Source organism: Micromys minutus (genome assembly GCF_963924665.1).
Source record: "Micromys minutus genome assembly, chromosome: 1".
In the NCBI taxonomy this organism is placed as follows: domain Eukaryota; kingdom Metazoa; phylum Chordata; class Mammalia; order Rodentia; family Muridae; genus Micromys; species Micromys minutus.
The window spans coordinates 124646973-124668372 of NC_137969.1; the positions used below are offsets into that span (position 1 = coordinate 124646973).

The window sequence follows — 21400 nt, forward strand, 5'->3', positions numbered from 1 at the left end:
CTATGGTGTGTTTACAGACAGGAGTCTAACATGGCTAGAGATGTACATTAGAGATGTACTATTGTAATTTCAGTCATATAAGTTAAATGTGTTTAATAAAAATAAGTAGATAAACTCAGATTCTATCCACATTTTTCCATATGTTTATGTTTTCATAATGTCGCAATATGGCTGTCTGTAGAAGTGTGGATATGCTGAGAAAAAGCAACATAGAAAATATCTTGCTCATTCTAGCCTTCATCCAGTGGAGTCCCAGGATATTACTACTGTGAGTTCTGAAACTTCAGTCTAGGAAGGCACAAAGGTACTAACTTTTTTTTTCTGCTTTTAAAATAATTTATTTTATAGATCTGTTTTAATTTCATGTCTCAGAGTATACATTATTTAACCAAGAGGTGCTGGACAGAGATTGTAAAAAGGGAGAAAACATTTAGGGTAAGAAACCAGTTCAGGCCCACTAGGATTTGATCCTGCCTCATAAAGTCTTGCTAAGATAAATTTCTACCACACTTCTTTTGTGCTTACATAAAAACCATTAACTTTTGAATTTTCAATGCTGTAAATAATTTTTTTTTACAGTTTAGTATGCATTCAATTGACACACAAGGCAACCAAATATATTCTGTCATCAACATCAGCATAATGTGTATTTCCTGTCACTGCACTAACATTAAACTAAACTTCAAACCACAAAAACATTGTGACTAACATTAAAAAGGCAAGCTGTAAGATACTCAAAGCTTATTAAGGACAATTGCTCATGGTTAAGATGGGACATCATTTGAGAATGGCTACTGTTGTGCATATCGCTGCTTTTTCTTACATGAAAGAAAGCCAACGGCAAACAGGGCAACAGTGTTGGCCACCAGCCAACCACATAACAATGCAATTCTGGTGAAATACAAGACAACCCCATCAGCAAACATCCATTTTCAAAATTCTCAAGGCAAACAACACATTCAGTACAGTGCAACATACCAGCAGGCCAAGTTAACCAGTCCGGTTCCATATCTTCATTAGTATTATGTGATCCCTATGACCTCCTCTTCCTTTCACATGGGCTGCTCTGACATTTGTTGGCACATGAACAAGCCTCAGGATCGCAGTGACTTGTTCTTCCTGGAGAACTGTGAACAATGCTTTGTTTACCTTCAAATACATCCTTACTACTACTAAAAGTGTTTATGTTGTCACTATCTGAGTCATTTTCGGTGTCTTGAGAAGTCTCTGACATTTCTTCTTCAGACTGCACCCCAAGACATTTAAATCTCCACATTGGTAAGTTTTTAATATAATCAGTTGGTATCAGAGGGTGAAGCCAAAGGTCAGGGAAATCTACCCGTTCCAAGAATAAGTCAGGGTCTTCACCCCAGTCAGAGTGTATGGGGAAGTTCTGAAAAGAAGCCGTTGGGTGGGAGAGGGAGCTGGTGCACCAGTCCCACAGACTTGATAGCCATTCTAAAGTATTTCCATTCATGTCATCATTGTCGCTGCGCTGTCTCTTCTTCTCAAAGTAATCAACTAGCAAACCATGTCCAAGGTATGTGCTGAGAAACAGGGCTGGATGTGAAGAGTAAAACATCCAGTCTGCCCTCACCCACGAAGCCAATGTGGTTGTATTGGAATATCGCAGCAATCTTAAACTATATTCATAAAAGCTATCTAAGTAAGGGAGCTGTAGAAAGCCCAACACAGGTAGCCAAGAAATAATTAATAGGGAATTGTATGTCCCTAGTCCGGAGGGCGCGGTATTCGGCCGGGGCAGGCCCGGGGCCCGGCGCGCCCAGCGCGGGTCGGAGCGGTCGCTGGTACTAACTTTTAAAAATTGTCACTTACTTTTATCAATTATATCTTGACAACTCAACTATATGAATATTTTAATAGCTTCAAGGTATGTGTTCTGAGTGCTGAGTAGGTTAGTTGACACAGAAGAATGATAACTGTTGGACCATTCCTTTAGTACTTTAGCTGATGCCACTTCAGTGGACAGATGGTCTTGACAGCCAGTGAGAGCTACTTTTCACAGCACTTGAAAGATACCTATTTCCCTGTCTGTTAGAAGAAGATGTCACTAAAGGCCTTTCCCATTGCTAATAGCCATTTTCACAGAGAAGTGACATATTTAATAAGGCATCATTGTCTGCACAAGAAAATCATGCCAAAAAAACACCATCTCCTTGCAGATGTTTTTCCTAACACGTTATTTAATTAAAGGTCTGAAAATATACTGATTATATGAATGCCAAGCTCAGACTACCATGAATCTTGCATAACTGCCTTTTTTGTTTATTTTATGTGTCAAAATCAGCAAAAAACAAGAACATCATGACAACCACATGAAATTCATGGTTTGGCAAATGATAACATTATTAAAGATATTTTTATTCATTCTATAAATATAGAAAGTGTAAGAATTCATGGCTGTGTAAGTATATACTTTCATTTCTGTTCTGTTTTTAAGACTTTTTAAAGAGTAATTAAATATTGGTTCTGCCAACCTTCCATAATTTATTCCTTCCTGGTAGCCTGATACTTCCTTGCTGTGTCCTCATTATTCCCAGATCCTTAGCCATGTTCTATCTAGAGATTTATCAGATCAAAAATCAAACTGTTTCTATATGTATTTTCTTTCTGATTATATTTTGATCAGTTGAAATTTACTTTTATGGACATATTTTGCACAAAGTCATTTAATGAACTTTTAAAATAATTTAAAAATGTCTGCCAGTGTATCAGCGATGTATTACATACATAGATAGGCACTTTCATTTGGTTTTTAAGTGTTATTCTACAGTGCTTCAGTAATGATATATAACATACACACAGATTGCAAGCTTATATTTTTGTTTTTTTCTGTTTTGTTTTTTAATGGATTGAAGGCCTTGCATATTTATTAACTTACAGTTTTATATAAGATGGGAGTTTGATCCATATCTCACTGAATTAAAAAAAAAAAAGTGTGAGTGAAAGGCTTCTTCTGATTGCTCTAGAAAAAGAATCAATTCTCTGTTCTTTTCCAGTTTCTTTTTTCTTACAACTTTATTAAAAAAAGAGAGATACATGTACAGATTATACAGTGTTATCCCAAAATGCCTTTAAAAAAATCTGTATATGTATTTCTGTGTTAAAAAAATAAAGTTTTAAGATAAGGAAAAAAGGCATTCTGGCAATTCTTTTAGAGGTTTGATAGCATGCATTGAAATCCCAATAGTTACCATAAGCATAAAGTACATGTTGCAGAATGACAAAAACAGTCAGAGTTTTCCTGGTGTGTCTATATTAAACATAATGATCTTTGAATACCAAAAATTGCCACAAGGCTATATTCCTAGCTCTTAAACTATTAATGATCTAAGGGTGCTATATACTTATTTTTCTCCTAAGAAGGACTGAGGATATCACTATGTGACCTTTTTTATTCTTGAGTTTTTGGGGTATTCAGAGCGTTCTGGGGCTAGTATCCAACTATCAGTGATTGCATATTATGTCTGTTCTTTTGTGACTGGATTACCTCACTTGGGATGATATTCTCTAGATATCCTTTTCCTAGGAATTTCATAATGTCATTGTTTCTAATAGCTGAGTGGTACTCCACTGTGTAAATATGCCACAATTTTAAAATAAATTCATCTACTAAAGGACATCTGGGTTATTTCCAACTTCTGGCTAATATCAATAGGTCTGCTTTGAACATTATAGTGCATGTGTTCTTATTGTATGTTGGAACATCTCTGGGGTATATGACCAAAAGAGGAAGAACTGGGTCTTCAGGTAGGACTATGTCCAACTTTCTGAGAAACTGACAGACTGATTTCCAGACTAGTTGTACCAGCTTACAATCCCACAAAAAGTGGAAGAGTGTTCTTCTTTCTCTGCATCCTCGCCAGCATCTGCTGTCATCTGAGTTTTTGATCTTAGCCATTATGACTGGTGTGAGGTGGAATCTCAAGGTTGTTTTGATTGGCATTTCCCTGATGACTAGGGATGTTGAGCACTTCCTTAGATGCTTCTCAGCAATTTGATATTCCTCAGTTGAGAAGGTTTTTTTTTTTTTTTTTTTTTAGCTCTGTACCCCATTTTTAATAAGGTTGTTTGATTCTCTAGTGTTTAGCTTCTTGAGTTCTTTGTATACCTTGGATATTAGGCCTTTATCTAATGTGGGGTTGATAAAGATCTTTTTCATCTTTTGGTAAGATGGATATTTTTACAATGTTAATCCTTCCAATCCATGAGCATAGGATATCTTTCCATCTTCTGAGATTTTCTTCAATTTCTTTCTTTAGATATTAGAAGTTCTTGTCATACAGGTCCTTCACTTGCTTAGTTGGAGTCCCACCAAGGTACTTCATATGGTTTGTGACTATTTTGAAGGGTATCTTTTCTCTAATATCTTTCTCTGCATGTTTGTCCTTTAATTAGAGGAAAGCTACTAATTTGAGTTAATTTTATATCCTGCCACTGTGCTCAAGTTGTTTATCCGCTGTAGAAGTTCTCAGGTGGAATTTTTAGGGTCACTCAAGTATACTATCATGTAATCTGTAAATAATGTTATATTTAGTTCATCCTTTCTGATTTGTATCCCTTGGGGTTTTGTTGTTGTTGTCCTATTGCTCTGGCCAGGACTTCCAGTACTATGTCGAGTAGGTAAGGGGAGAGTGGGCAGCCTTTTCTAGTCCCTCATTTTAGTGAGATTACTTCAAGTTTCTCACCATTAAGTTTGATGTTGGCTATTGGTTTTCTGTATATTGCTTCTATTATAATTAGGTATGGGCCTTGGATTCCTGTTCTTTTCAAGACTTTTAACATGAAGAAATGTTGAATTTTGTCAAATGCTTTCCCAGAATCTAATGAGATAACTAGGTGTTTTCTTTTCCTTTGAGTTTGTTTATATGGTGGATTATGTTGATGGATTTCCGTATATTAAATCATCCCTGCATCCCAGGGATGAAGCCTACTTGATCATGGTAAATGATCATTTTGATGTGTTCTTGGATTCATTTTGCAAGAATTTTGTTCAGTATTTTTGCATCAATTTTCATAAGGGAGATTGTTCTGAAGTTCTTTTCTTGTAGGGTCTTTGTGTGGTTTAGGAATGAGGGTTAGTGTGGCTTCAAAAAATGAGTTGTGTGGTGTTTCATCTGACTCTATTATGTGGAATAGTTTGAAGAGTATTGGTATTAGGTTTGGGTTATGTTGTGCTTTCATTTTCATTAAATTTTAGAAAATCCTTAATTTCTTTTTATATTTCTTCTTTGACCATGCTATGGTTGAGTAAAGGATTGTTCAGCTTCCATATGTATATGGGCTTTTTGTTGTTTTTGTTGTTATTATAGACCAGCCTTGGTCCATGATGATCTGATAGGATGCATGGGAGTATTTCAAACTTCTCATATCTATTGAGGCTTGTTTTGTGACCGACTGTATGTTCAATTTTGGAGAAAGTGTTGTGAGGTTCTGAGAATAAGCTGTATTCTTTTGTTTTGTGGTGAAATGTTCTGTTGATGTCTATTAATTTAAATTGGTTCATAACCTCTGCTAGTTTCACTGCTTTCTTGTTCAGTTTCAGGTTCCATGATCTCTCCATCAATGAAATCAGGTGTTGAAGTCTCCGACTATTATTGTGTGTAGTGCAATGTATGTTTTGAGATTTAGTAGTGTTCCCTGTATGAATGTGAGTGCTCTTGTTTTTGGAGCATATATGTTAAGGATTGAGATTTTCTCCTGATAAATTTTCCCTGTATCGAATTAGAAAGTGTCCTTCCTTATCTTTTTGATAACTTTTGGTTGAAAATCTACTTTATTCGATATTAGAATGGCTTCTCCAGCTTGTTTCTCATGGCTGCTTTCTTGGAAGGTTCATTCTCAGCCTTTTATTCTGAGATAGTGTCTGTCTTTGTCTCTGAGATGAGTTTCTTGTATGCAACAAATTGCCGGATTCTGTTTATTTATCCAGTCTGGCAGTCTACATCTCTTTATTGGGTAATTGAGTCCATTTATGATAACAGATATTAAGGCATAGTGGTTGCTTGTTCCTACTATTTTTACTTTTAGAGTTAGAATTATGTCTGTAAGTCTTTCTTCTTTAAGTTTTCTTGCTTATTTATTTTCTTGCTTTTTCTGGGATGTAGTTTCCCTCCTTGTGTTGGGTTTTCCATCTATTATTCTTTGTAGGGCTTGATTTGTGGCCAGATATTGTGTAAACTTAGTTTTGTCCTGAAATATCCCGGTCTCTCTATCTATGGTAATTGAGACTTTTGCTGGGTATAGTAGCCTGGGCTGACATTTGTATTCTCTTAGGGTCTGTACGATGTCTGTCCAGGATCTTCTAACTTTCATAGTATATGTTGAGAAGTTGCATGTAATTTTGATTGGTCTGTCTTTATATGTTATATGACCTTTTTCCCTTACTGCTTTTAGTATTCTTTCTTTGTTTTGAACACTTGGTGTTATGAATTTTATGTGTCAGGAAGAATTTGTTTTCTGGTCCACTCTATTTGAAGTTCTGTAGTCTTCTTTTATGCTCATGGTCTTTTCATTCTTAAGTGTAGGGAAGTTTTCTTCTACAATTTTGTTAAAAATATTTACTGTGCTCTTAGTTGATATTCTTTGCCTGCTTCTATTCTTATTATTCTTAGGTTTGGTCTTCTCATTGTGTCCTAGAACTCCTGGAAATTTTGGATTAGGAGTTTTTGGTTTTTGCATCTTCTCTGACTGTTTTGTCTATGTTTTTCAATCCTGTCTTCAGCCCCTGAGGTTCTCTCATCCATCTCTTGTAATCTATTTGAGATGCTTGCATCTGTGACTTCTGATTTCTTTTTTAGGTTTCCATCTTCTGTGTTGTCTCATTTTGAGTTTTTTTATTGTTTTTATTTACATTTTCAATTCCTTTATCTTTTTGTTTGTGTTTTCCTGTAGTTCTTTGAGTACTTTGAGTGTTTTTTGTGTTTCCTCTTTAAAAGTTTCTATTTGTTTATGGTTGTCCTCCCATACTTGTTTAAGGGACTTATTCATGTTCTTCTCAAAGATCTCTATCATCATCTTGAGGTATGATTTTAGGACTCAGTCTTCCTTTTCTTGAGTGTTTGGCAATCCACTGTTTGCTTTGGTGGGAGAACTCTTTTCTCATGTTGCTGGGTTTTCTTGGTTTCCATTGCTTAAGTTCTTTTGTTTTCCTCTTGCCATCCTGTTGTCTGTGATTATATGTGGTCTTGTTGTCAGTGATTGGTACCTGTCTCTTCTGTGGACCTAAGGCCCATGGGCTCAGAAAGAAAACTGCTTCTTAGTGTTTTGCTTTTAATGGGCAAGAAGTGAGTTCTGGTAGCAGTGACTCAGCTCTTTCTTTGTGGCCTCAGGTGTGGGAGGTCATGTGAGGCCATTCTGGTAGCTTAGCCCTTTGCCCACAGGTCCTGAGTACTACTAACAGGGACCTAGCTCTTTTGCTAGGTCAAAACAGACCCTTTTCCAGATAGCATAGTACTTTCTGCTCTCTGAGAACTCCTGGCATGCTCTTTCTGGGCCTATGTGCCAGGCTACCCTCTGGTCCAGGTGTAAGAGGATCTATAGAGTTGAACTTCAAGCACTGCCTTTCCCGGGCCTACAGACCCGGCTTCCAATGACAACGGCCTGTGCCTCACTGTGGGCTTGTGTCTATTTGTGGAATGGGATTTCTGGGTGAATCCCGAATTCTTTGCCAGAGGTCTGGCCCCACCGTGGGCCTCAGGGACGTTTTTTCCACTAGCTCTCTCTGTGTCTTGGTTACTCACAGCTCACATTTACCAGACCTAAGCACCCAGATCTCTTGTATTTTTGTTTTAATCTTGGTCTTTTTTATGAGTAATGTTACATATATGCTACACTATGGAGCTTTATTAAACAGCATACCTAACCCTAGACAAAAATGAATAGCTCTGTGGAAAAAGTGTTTACCCATGTCACAGCTCAAAGTGGTGACATCTGTCAGTAACTTCAACACTGGAATATGTAGCAAAATAAGCTGTGTCTTCAGAGATTGATGCTAGCAAGTCTTTGAAGACAATAAATACAAGTTCAGTGAGAGAAACTTTCTAAAACATATCAACAAACACATGCTCACATATACACACATACATACATATATGCATACAGAGAGAGATAGAGAGAGAGAGAGAGAGAGAGAGAGAGCACAAACACACCACATCTGGATTCATGTACTTCAATGACTCACAGATACACCCTTCATCATTACCCATCCAACTTCATCTTCTCTGTCCATCCCTCAAACCAAACCTAAAAAAGAAATTAAAATCTAAATGACAGCAAGAAACAATAAGCTAAAAATTTTTTAAAAAAGTGAAAATTACAGTATAATTAAGAAAGATGTACTGTAGTGGCAGAAAGAGTAAAGATTTTAAAGGCTTACTCTTAGAAATGGATGAAAGAGAATGCCAGAGATTAGTTGACCAAACAATGTCTATCCACAAGAAAGTTATCTTCTGCTCTATTATATGATCTATTTTCTTCGGGGGTCATTATCACACCATCCTCCAACCTCTCAGATAGTTCTAACCCTGGTATGATCCAACATTTCTGATTATATGTATAGCTCCCATAATGTCAATGATGGGCACATTATTTTAGGGAATTATCCTTTCTTATATTTTGATTGTTTTGATAAAACACCTTTTTAGAGGCAACTTATAGAAGGAAGAGTTATTTGGAACATCAGCTATGAGTTTACATCCTGATTTACAAATGTGAAGTAAAACACATTGGATATTACTTGAAACTTCAATTGTGACTGTAGTGACAGACCAACTCCAACAAGGCCTCACCTCTTAATCCTCCCCAAATAGTTCCACCGACTAAGGAACAGAATGTAAAGACATGGATGAGCCTTTGAGGACCATTCAAACTGTCACAGTGCTGTGAGACTTGATCCTGGAATGAGGGTACCTATGTGGTGCCACATGTTTATCACATGCAGGTCTCTAATGATGAGCCCTTCCACCTCCTGGCAAAGTCCTGAACAGAGAAGTAAAATAAGGCAGAGATGTTGTTTATTAGTTATATATTATTTCCTCTGTTTTACCACAGGATCACAGTGTTGTACTCAACTACAGCTGTAACCGAAATGGGTTGCAATAAAAGTCCCAGACATAGTATAAATCTACTTTCTAAATGTTCAGCTTAAGTCTTCTTTCTTATAATATAACAGCTAATGTTGCTGTTCTTTCTGTCTGTTTTTTAATTTTCCATACCTTATTGATGATTGATTGAATTTCCTCTATAGTAACATTTCTCTAAGTTGTGGCCATATCTGTAAAACACTCATTCTTTAGCACTAATAATAAATTCTCACATGCCTTTTTAATATCAGAAACTTTGTTAACAAATGTAATTATCACTTCATTACTTTTTAATTAGTTGCAGTTGCTCTTAAAATTTAGAGGAAAATCTTTAACATGCTTTGTGAGTAAAATTATCATAAATTATTATTTAGCATCGATGGTCTTGATTTATATCCATGGTCACAGAAAAACTAATGATTTTATTTCTTTGAGAAGTATTAGCACTTGGATAATAAGTTAGATAGTCACCATTTTCACAGTGACTCACATAGAATCTTCACAGAGCATGAACTTGCTTGCACACATGCACTTGGGTATATATCTAATTCTTCTTTTATTTTCCTTTCATTTGTATGACGTTAGAGTAATCTCTTTTTTATTCTCATTTATTACCATTCTGCTTTACTTTTATATTTCTACAATATTTATCCTTAAATAAAAGCTCAAAAGTTGGTTCCTAAAAAAAAGATCCATGAATCCTTTCGAAAAATACCACAGCCCTAAACAACTGAATATTGACTCACTTTATAATTTGTTTTAGTTAGCACTTAACAAATGGCATACACATACATATATGCAAGCATAAATACTCATGCATATATGATTACATATTAATTGTATATAGTGCTTTGTTTTTAACCTTTTGATATGATTTAGAAAGTGTTGAAACATTTCACATTTTTTAGTAGCAGAATCAGATGTAAACTACATATAATTTTATTAAATATGCCACTCAAGAAGTTGTAAAGTTTTCACTTTATTCTGATCTAAACACTTGTCTCTTTCACCTGCCCTCCTGAAAGTTACAAGACAAAGATCACTTGAGAATGATAGTAGATTGTTCACTTCTGTCTAGACAGGTTCCTCTGCCAGTCTGCTCATCTAGGTCAAGGATTAAGAAAGGTAAAGAAGACTTACTCATTTTTCATAACTCATCTGTCTACGTGAAATTGACAAACTTTAAAATGTCAGATGCTTGAAACTATATAAAGAGGAGGTGAATATCGATCTGGGATCAGATATTTTGCTTTTAGTATGAGAGGGATAACTACTTAATTTCTAGTTTCAGTTTTTCAGAGATGAGGTCTCTTGGAGAAAGCACTTACAATTCAAAGTTTGATGCATAAGATATCTCACAGTCTAGTGGTTAGCAGAAAGCATCCTCATCTATATCAGAAAGGCTCTGACAGAGCCTCTGTGGAGGTATCCATATCTGGCTCCTGCCAGTAAACACTTCTTGGCCTCAGCAAAAGTGCATAAGCTTAGTGGCTGCATATGGGATGGATCCCAAGGTGAGGCAGTCTCTGGATAATTTTTTCTAAGTCCCTGCTCCTCTATTCATTCATGTATTTCTTCCAGGATTATTTTGTTCCAACTTCTAAGAAAAACTGACACAGCCACATTCTGGCATTTCTTTTTGAACTTCATGAGGTATATGAATTATTTCAGGGGTATTCTGAGCTTTTTGGTCTAGTATCTGCTTATCAATGAGTACATACCATGAGTGTTTTTCTATGCCTTGGTTATCTCACTCATCTAGTTACATCCATTTGCCTAAGAATTTCATAAAGTCGTTGTTTTTAATAGCTGAGTAGTACTCCATTGTGTAAATGTACTACATTTTCTGTATATATTCCTCTTTTGAAGGAAATCTAGGTTCTTTCCAGCTTTTGGCTATGATAAATAAGTTTGCTATAAACATGGTGGAGAATGTGTCCTTGTTATATATGGCAGCATTTTTTGGGTCTATGTACAGGAGTGGTATAGTTGAGTACTCAGGTACTATCTATAATTTTCTGAGAAACCACCATACTGATTTCCAGAATGGTTGTAGAAACTTGCAATCTCACCAACAATGGAGGAGTGTTCCTGTATCTCCGAATCCTCGCCAGCATCTGCTGTCACCCAAGTTTTTGATCTTAGCCATTCTGACTGGTGTGAGGTGGAATCTCAGGGTTGTATTGATATGCATTTCCCTGGTGACTAGGGATGTTGAGCATTTCTTTAGGTACTTCTCAGTCATTAGTCATTAGTCAAGGTATTCCTCAGTTGAGAATTCTTTGTTTAGCGCTGTACCCCATTTTTAATAGTATTATTTTATTCTCTGTGGTCAAACTTTTTGAGTTCTTTGTGTATATTTGTGTATATTGGATATTAGCTCTCTATTGGATGTAAGATTGGTAAAGATTGTTTTCTAATCTGGTGATTGCCATTTTGTCCTTTCTACAGCATCTTTTGCCTTACAGAAGCTTTACAATTTCATGAGGTCTCATTTGTCGATTCTTGATCTTAGAGCATAAGTCATTGGTGTTCTGTTCAGAAAAATTTCCCCTGTACCTATGTGTTCTAAGCTTTCTCTTCTATTAGTTTCATTGTACCTGGTGTTATGTGGACCTCTTTGATCCACTTGGACTTGAGCATTGTACAAAAGATAAGGAAGGATCGATTTGCATTTTTTGCATGCTGACTGCCAGTTGAATCAGCACAATTTATTATTTATAAACTTATATTTAATAGAAATTTTTGTTTCCTCCATTATTAAGTGTCAAGTGGACTCTAACTTTACCAGAGCAGCCTAAATCCTCATATTGAATTGAACACTGTTGTTTCCTTTCTCTTCACAGAATCATTAGACTGTCATTTTATATAACGCATTGGCTAAGGTCTGCAAATATAAATTTTGAGGGAGTCAAAAATATAATTTGTCTAAAGTCAAGGTTCTAGTTTCATAAAAAAAGTGTTGGGTTGTTTCTAACTGGACATGGCATCATTTAATAGGGTGAAAAGAGAGATAAGGAAATTACTGAAGATATGATCCTGAATCAATGTGAGTTCTTAACACAACTCTGCAGGCCCTATATCCTAGATTGTTCACTTTGTGCTTTCTTATGCTGTCTTATTTTTCATTGGTTTGAAATTTATGCATTTTTGTTTTCATATTGCAGAAATGATGGTTTACTAATTCAGAGATTAATATAACATGTCACAAGTTTCATCATGCATATCACCATTAAATGGGTCAAATGGTCTCCATTATTGGCTCTGATATTCCTTACTGTGGACAACCGAGTAGGATCATTGACTCCTGTACAAATCCTTGGGCATTTAACAAATTTACATACAGCCTAACTAAGCATCTGCCTGGCAAACTAGAGTCTATTTGCTTTTTTTTTGCTCCATTAAACTTCACTCAACATCTGCTAACAAAGTAAAACACATGGTAAAAGCCACCCAATTATAGTTGTTCTTCAGAACTCACTGATCCACATGCCTTCATTGCTCATTAATGGCACACATTGCAGTATGAATTTGCCTTAGATTTTCCTTGATTCTCATGTTCCCTTCTACTTCTGGTCAATGGTTATATGCTGCTGTATCTAGGTGTATGACTCTAAAGACTTCCCTTCATGCAACCATGTCTAAGATCTTTTGTGACTTCCCATCATTTGCTGTATTTTTTCATCAAGCTGCCTTAAAACTCTTTAAGTGTGTTTAGCTTTTCTCTGCCAGTCTTGCTTTTGGGAAGCTCATGTTTTGCAGGAAGTAAGTTGTTATCAACAATTCTATGGAAAAGTCTAATTGGCAAGGAAATGCCTATTGTGCCAACAATCAGCAAAGGACTGAAGTCTCCCACCAACCACCAGAATGAGTGCATAAGCAGAATTCCATCCCCAGTGAATCCTCAAATGATAACTGTTGGCTCAGCTGCCATTATGGGAGACAATTAATCTATACTTCAGAAAATTAAATATTTAATATTAATTAATATATATGTAACCATAAAATATATATCAATATAAGTATATTAATATATTATAACACATATGTAATTATATATTGTATTATATTATTTCATATTATGTAATTTGTTGATATATAATATACTAATATTATATATAATACATTACTATATGGTATATTTAATGTTAGTATAAATATATCGTATATCCTATAAAACATGTTTATGTGAATATATAATATTAATAATAATATATTAATAAATATGTGCTAGGTCAAGCTGTCAAGCAAGGCGTGATTACTTACAGAATATTAAATATATTCAGATAACTCTACTATATGGTGTACAGTCATCTCAGAAGCTGAAGAAGAATGGAGAAAACTCAAAGGTTTGGAAGACGCTGTGACGAGATGCAATTAAAATGTAAAACGTTGCAATCAACATCATTTCTTATGTATCTTTTTATTTTTACATGTTATAGGTAGAGAGAAATGAGATAACAATTTAGATGCTTTGCCACTTTATTCTAGGATTTATTATTACTAAAGCATTAACATAGTTATTATGCTTTGCCCAGGAAAGATCAATCACATTCCCTGCATAGCTTTACTCAGAACACTATTCCTTGTTCCAAGTTGTATACTTCCTACTGGTTTTTGTTTTTCTGCTTGCTTTTATTTTCTAAGGGTGGTACTTGATCTAGACAAGAATAACAAGATGCTATACACAACTGAAAAATTTCAATTAATTTCCTGTGACACTTTAGTTTCTTTTACTTATTCCATATTCAATAGAAATATTAATTAAAAATAATAAAAATCCAACTTAAATATAATTGTTATCATGGAATTGGAGTAGGATACCTTTCTAAATATTTATTTCTCTTTGTCAAGATTTCCCTGGGTGAAGTCATTTGACTCACCACAGTAAGAGTTGGTAGAGAGTCTCTGCTCAGGAATATCTTGAAATCTAGTAGGAAAAGCATTGACTCTGAAGATCCTGATACAATGAGACCTTTCTGTGACATACCCAGTCAACTAATTTTATTCTAGAACATTCAACATGGGCCTCAACTTGGGATCACAGAGTCCCAATAACCTACATCTTAAAAATAAAAAGAAATAGACACGACATCTATGATGATATTCTCTCTGGAGCTTACTCTTATGAAAAGTAACTGAGTCATACAGACAAAGCCAGTAGCATTCCAAATATGAGTGGGATTTTAGGTTTAAAACCCGGGCTCACCAACTGTGACTGGGACAATCACTGAGATACACATTCATTTATATACTAATTCATTCTAGAAAAAGTTGTGAATCATCTTGATGCCTCTGCCATTGTTCTAAATGAAGATAATAAAATGAATAAGTGGATTACATTTTCTGTCTTTAGAAAATTTTCATTTTAATTTGACCTTGGAAACAATATGTAGTTCAAGAAAGATGCTAACAGCAGATTACAGTTGGAGGAACAATATGGAGTAGGCTTTTTATATATAAATGACTGATAAGATTAATAAAGATCCCTAATGAGGGTTTGGTGGCTACATAGTTGATTATTACAAAGTAAGAATATGGAAAATCTCTTTCTGGAATTAGCAGAGATTAAAGTAAATCTCTCAATTAAACTTATTGGTGTGGATACATTTTTTTACAATATAAAGATGTATGTTTACTGTACAGTGCCTTCTTCATTAATTAATTTTTCTCATGTATATATAGAGATGACTCAATAGCATAGAACTTGTAGATCAGCCATCTGTGAATGTTTCTAATGAATGAAATACTTTCAAAATAACATAGTTTGGCATCTAGCAATATATTTTGGCCTGTTTTTTGTTATGAATATATGTTGGATAGCTGTTGTGTTGGTGGTATTTTGCTGATCATAAAATAGTCTTTAGGAGCTTGAGGTCTTGCAAGGAGAGGCAAGTCAGCATGAGAAACATTAAAGAATGCAGGCTTATTTCTAGTTCCTGGCATTGTTTCCTGCTCAATCCCCATGGAAGTGCACACTACTACCTGTCTGCCACTAGGCATTTTCATTCCTTAAAGCACTGTAATAGTTAGAATTCCTTCAAAATTATCAGACAAAATAAATTATCCATACACTAGATGTTGTTATCATTTATTACAGTAACTCAAAGTAAGTAAAGAAGAGAGTATATAAAAATATAAATCAATTTATCTTAAAAATAAACCAAACTTATAGCAGAATTGCATCTACATTTTCACAGATAGACCTGAGTCAAATTCAGAATGAGATATGTCTTACGCTATTTATTTAACCTCTCATTACCTGTACAGTGTGAAATATTTGATTCCATAACCTTCTTGATCACAGTCAGTAATACAATTAGGAACCCAGATCAGGGTTTTAATGTTATTGCTGGTTCTTTTTGTTATTCTTGTTCTCATGTTAGAGTTCAATGTCTCCAATTTTGTGACTTTTTTCATTGAGAACTTTTTTGTTCCTTTAGCATTATTGGGAAATCATCATACAGAATAAAATTTCTTATGAAAGAGATTTCATAAATACTGTATTTTATTACATTTGATCTTTCTTTATAACAATGTTTATATCTAAGCAATACAGAACTTGCTTCACACATACTACTTATTGATTGTAAAGGTTGGTGAAAAAATAAGAATGGAATTGGTTATTTTATTAGAACAACAAATGAAAAACCTGTTTATTTAAAAGATGTGAAGTAAAAAACATAACCTTCTTGTACTCGTTTTTATATCAATGTTTATACCATCATGTAATACAGACTTATGTCAAGGACAAAAACATGATTAACAATGATTAACATAATTCACTACTACAACTGCTTTAATTTTTCCATAGATGATTATCTCCTTAGTAATTATATACATATATTTGTATATATATATATATATATATATATATATATATATATATATATATATATATCACAAGTACAGAAGATGAATTCTTATACAGACTGATTCATGTGTATTCATCACTTCCCACAATACACTGGGATATTTCATTAAATTGTGATCACATTCATTTTAAAGCCTAATAACTACCATTAAAAGAATGTTGCATTTACTATACACAATAATTGAGATTTTTCTCTTTCAAGCTGTCATTAATTAAGAAGCAAAGAAACTTTTTATCTGTTCTTCACCAATTCCTCTGTCCAATTTCAGGCAGTCTTGATATAGTCACACAAAAGAATAGATTTCACATTAAAGCTCTGAACATTATGAGCTATCTTCAGTCATATTAATCATCATTTATACAGACTTATTATCAAGTAGGTGAAGACAGACCCTCAATCCAGACACTGTGCCAGCAAAGCTATGGAGATATAAGATGCATGGGTGAGTGGAGATCCTTATGAAAATTCACATGTTTTTTATGTATCTTTCTATGGAAAAATGGCAATCTGTTCTTTGAGTGAAATCTACTTCCATATTTTCAGAGTCTGCTTGCACTTAATTTATCATCTTAATGTGGATACAACATGGTTTGAAATTTTAATAGCTTTTCTAGCATTAGCAGCACTGCCATCAGAATCAAATTGCAAGGCATGCTTTTACTCATAAATTTATTCTTATAAATATGTTGTTTGAAAGAAAGTCAGTGAAACATCCTCTCAGAATAACTTATCACACTTGCATCTTAGACAAATTATTTAAAATATGTTGTTACCTATGCTTGGAACGTGTAAAATTTTTCATTAAAAATCAAGTCTTCAGCTATTTTTTTGCACACAATACTTTAATTAAAAGGGCACATTGTGCAGCACTATGTATTCCTAGGGGCTTTTGTTAATCTTAATGTTTGGCTAATTAACATATTTTCATTTCCACTAGAGTCTGCCAATTAGAAGAATTCTATTATGTTACCATTTTGTTGATATTCAGCAACATTCATCATCAACTTATCAGCATTCTTTATTTCTCAAGTGTCAGAAGCATCTTTGAAAATGTCGATCCCATTGAGATGATTTTCCTGATCTGAATGTTAACCCTTGTTAAACAAATTAGGATCTAGGAGTGTGAGTAAGTTGGGTAAAAATGGCAAGTTCTCATAAATGACATAAGGTGTATAAAATACAAATCAGGAAGGAAGCCTAAATATGCAATGCGACAAAACTGAGCATAAGTGACTCAATCAAATGTTGTCCAGTTGAATATAAATTTATGATACAATGTCAACAATGCAAGTAACATTTCTCTACCACAGTCATTGTTTGCATAAATAACAAAAAATACCCTCCAAAACTATGAAATATTTAATCACCAAGTCAAAACTTTTTCTACATTGAATATTGTAAAATTCTGAAGAAAAAAAAAAAGACAAATTAAAAACAAATACAAATAAACATATAGATTAGCTATTTTTAAATATTTCTAAAGCCGCACACACACACATACACACAAAAACACACACAAACACACATGCACACACACAGACCAACATACTTCAAACACCTTGAATGATTAAAATAGTTGCAAATAAAAAAAATAACAAAATTAGGGCTTCATAAGAACATGACAACAAAAAAACTGCACAGTGATTATAATCAAAACCTGATCATATTGTCATTAAATCTGATGTATATATTAACAGAGTAGAGAGCCAATAATAATATACATAACTGTATCCAATTGATTTTTACAAAATTATCAAGGGCATACTCTGGAGAAACAACAGAACTTTTCCTAACTCATGGTACAGAGAAAACTAATTATTTCTATGTAAAAATTAATTTAAGTTCATTTATTATGTGAAATATCAACTTAAATATAGATGACAAGAAACAGAAAACACAAGAAGAATAGAAGAAACATTTTAAGACATTGTCATGGATAAGTCTTTTGTTCATGACCTTTGAGCCATTTCTCTATCCCTAGTTATGAAACTAAAAGGAGAGGCACTGGCAGCAGCAACAACAGCAACAAAGATAAATGGGATGATGTTAAGAACAATCTTTTGTACACCCTGAGGACAATCAGAATGCAGAGACCATATAAAGGATCAAATGAAGTACTTGCAAGATGCATGACAAGCATTTTTCCAAAAGAGAAAAACAAATTGGCCAACATCTTATCCCAAATTTGTCAACATGACTAATCATTAGGAATTTGAAAGTCAAAGTAACAACCACACATTTCTTCAGACTATTTAGAATGGTTATAATAAATGGAACAGTGGAAAGAGGGTGTCCTGTTGTAACTTGCCAGAGTTAATAAAAAAGACAAAATGGTATTTCAATGAAAAACCCAAAATAGGGCTTTCATATGATTTAGTATTCCTACTGCTGGCTATCTATCTAAAGAAAAGCATCCCTCTTAAGTGATGTCTTCACTGATCCGTTTATTCCATTATTGTTCACAGTGTTAAGACACAGAAAAAACAAAAACTAGTGTCCATTGGATGGTGAGTAATTGAAGAAAATACATGCACAGATCATGAAAAACACTTTTCACTCATGAAATATATTTACAAAAATAAAATCCAGACAATTTTGGTGGAAAATATAGTGAGTGAAATAACTCAAGAACAAGATAATAAATGCCACATGGTTTTGCTTTTATTTGGAAGCTATGAATGTTTATCTTGTAGATACTGAGAATAAAATAATATTTTTTGGGCACTAGAAATCCTGGGACGGGCTGACAAAAATCATATATTGCTCAACAAATAACATTTAGATGGTAGGGATAAGTGATAGTTTGCCAGAAATAATAAAGTGTCTACAGGTTAAAACACTAAAATGTTTGGAAGGAAAGAATCTTTATTACTAATTTATGGTCAGTCATTAGGTCTGTGCATGGTTTTCCTGTTCTCTATACTCCAGGTATGTGTCGATTATATCTCAAGAGTTTCAAAAGGCAGAGCTGTGTTAGTGAATAAGACTAAGCTTCTAAATTGCTCTGTCATATTTGCCTCATTAAAATTGAGCCTAGCCAAGATTATCTATATACATACAATGTCTGGCTGGCTTTCAGGAGAATGCTTGTCAGTTTATAGTGAAACTGGGTGTTTGCTTTTTGTGCTCACATATACAGCTAGACACTTAGTGAAGCCATGGGTGTTGGTTGATAAATACGGTACAGATCATTTACTTGGAACTGAACTGGATGAAGTACTCACAAAAGTGTTTGAATAAAATGCAGTGTTCAGTGTTCAAAAGGAGAGAGCAGTCATGTTGTATTTGCAGTTTAGAAACAACTCACACCTCGGAAATTTTCTCCACATTTGAAAAGTATAAATCCGCATTCGCACAGAGTGTAAAACCTGCTGACTTATGATTTTATATCTGAAATAAGAAAGACTATGTGTATAAACTCTGTAACTAATACTTCAATAAAATGATTTAATCAATATTTTGGTATGGTAAAATGAATTTTGCAATTATTTTAAGGATTAGATAGTTTATAGCTATAAAGGGGTGTAGTAAGGCACAGATATAAAATATAGTTAAATATAAAATTTTAAGTTTACCTCTGTTGAAAGATAATCTAATATAAATATGAGTAGTTGTTTATTGTACTTATTTAAAATAAATTCTTCTCTCATACAATACATCCAGACCACAGTTTTCTCATTTCTCCTCTCGTCCTAGGTACCCTTGACTGTCCATCTCCCCACTATCTACTCCCTTTCTTTCTCTAATCAGAAAAGATCAGGTCTCCAAAAGACATCAATCAAACACACATAACAAAATCCAATAAGGCAATGCAAAATTCATTGCACAAAGGCTGGACAAAGGCAACCAAACAAGGAGAGTTTTAAGAGCAGGCCTAAGGGTCAGAGACTCAGCTACTCCCATACTTAGTTGGCCTACAAAGTCACCAAGTCAACAGCCACAACATATGCTCCAACCCATGTAAGCCCCATGACTGATACTTCATTCTTTGTGAGCCAATGTGAACTCTGCTTAGTTGATTCAGTAAACTGGGTTCTCACTGTGCCCTATAATTCCTAACATCTTGCCTCTCTACCATTCCACAAGTTTGAAGACCCCTAAGGGAAGGGATCCAATGGAGAACTCTGTCTGCCTAATGCCCGGTTTGTGAAACTCTGCATCTGCATATAGAGGAAGCCTCTGTGATGATGTCAGGAAAAGGAACCAATCTATGAGTATAGTAGAATATGATGAAAAAATATCTTTATTGATGTTCTGTTTTTTTTTTTTTTCATTTTGCTTTGTTTTGTTTTGTTTTAGACCAACTAACTAGTTTGGTTACCTCCTAGATCTCTGGGAAATCCAGTCTCTGGCTTCTGGCCATCCAATATAAATGGCCATCCAAGCAGTGCTAGGAATGGGCTTCCTTATGTGGAGTGGGTCTCAAGCTAAATTAGACAGTCTGGCCATTCCCACAAGTTCTGAGCCTCCATGTTACAGCATATTTGTCAGGCAGGACAGATTTTTTGATAAGATTTTGTTACTGCATAGTGTCTCTTTCAGTAGCCCATGGATAACCTTTCCATAGCAAAGAGACAAAATGTACGTGAAGGCTCCATTCAGATACCAGTCAACATTTCCATATTCAGTGAACTATGGGGATATATCCTCAATAGGGCCAGCTATTATAGAGAGCAACCCTCTGTCATAGCATCAACTTGGGTTGTTTTGGGATATTCACAGAACCACCTTGGCCAACAACTCACATATGCAATTTCATAGCACTACTGGAAAACTTGCCTGGCTATAAGAAATTGCCCGATCAGACTTCCAATTCTCTAACACTAGAATTCCTCATTAGGCTAGGCTCACCCTCCTGGATTCTGGGAAGTTTTCAATGCACTAGCTTTCCACATCACTGAACAAATGCCCCTTCTCCCCCCACAACCCTCTTTTCCTGCATTCTCTCTTTCTATTCCACACCAGACCTGATTCTTTCCACCCTCATCCCCACCAAACTTCAGTCCACCTACAAAATTCATTTTATTCCTCCTGGTGAGATCCATGCAAATCTCCTGCAGCCTGTGACTTAAACCTAGCCTCTCTGGATCTATGGATTGTGGCTTGGTTTTCATCTATGTAACAGCTAATCCCCACTTATAAGTGAATACTTACTAAGTTTGCTTTTCTCGTTCTGTGTTACCTCTCTCAGTATGATTTTTTTAAATAGTCTGTTTGCTTCCACATATCATATTGGTTTTATTTGTTTGTTTTTTAACAATTGAGTAATTCTCATTGGGTAAATGTACATTTTCTTCATCCATTCTTTCTTGAAGAACATACAGGTTATTTCTAGCTAGTATGAATACATCCATATTGAACAGAGTTGAGTAAGTCTCCATGTGGTAAGATTGGGTGTCCTATGGATATATGCCCAAGAGA

The 21400-nt window shown here is 34.7% G+C and overlaps 1 pseudogene across 1 annotated transcript in view; it reads right to left on the bottom strand.

Moving 5' to 3' along the window:
* Positions 1-764: 764 nt before the first annotated feature.
* LOC308413182 (E3 ubiquitin-protein ligase RNF103-like) overlaps positions 765-21400 on the bottom strand; it is a 38325-nt pseudogene continuing 17689 nt past the window's right edge. Inside the window, exon 2 of the transcript in view lies at positions 765-1815. The product of the transcript in view is annotated as an E3 ubiquitin-protein ligase RNF103-like (transcript). The remainder of the gene's footprint in view (positions 1816-21400) is intronic.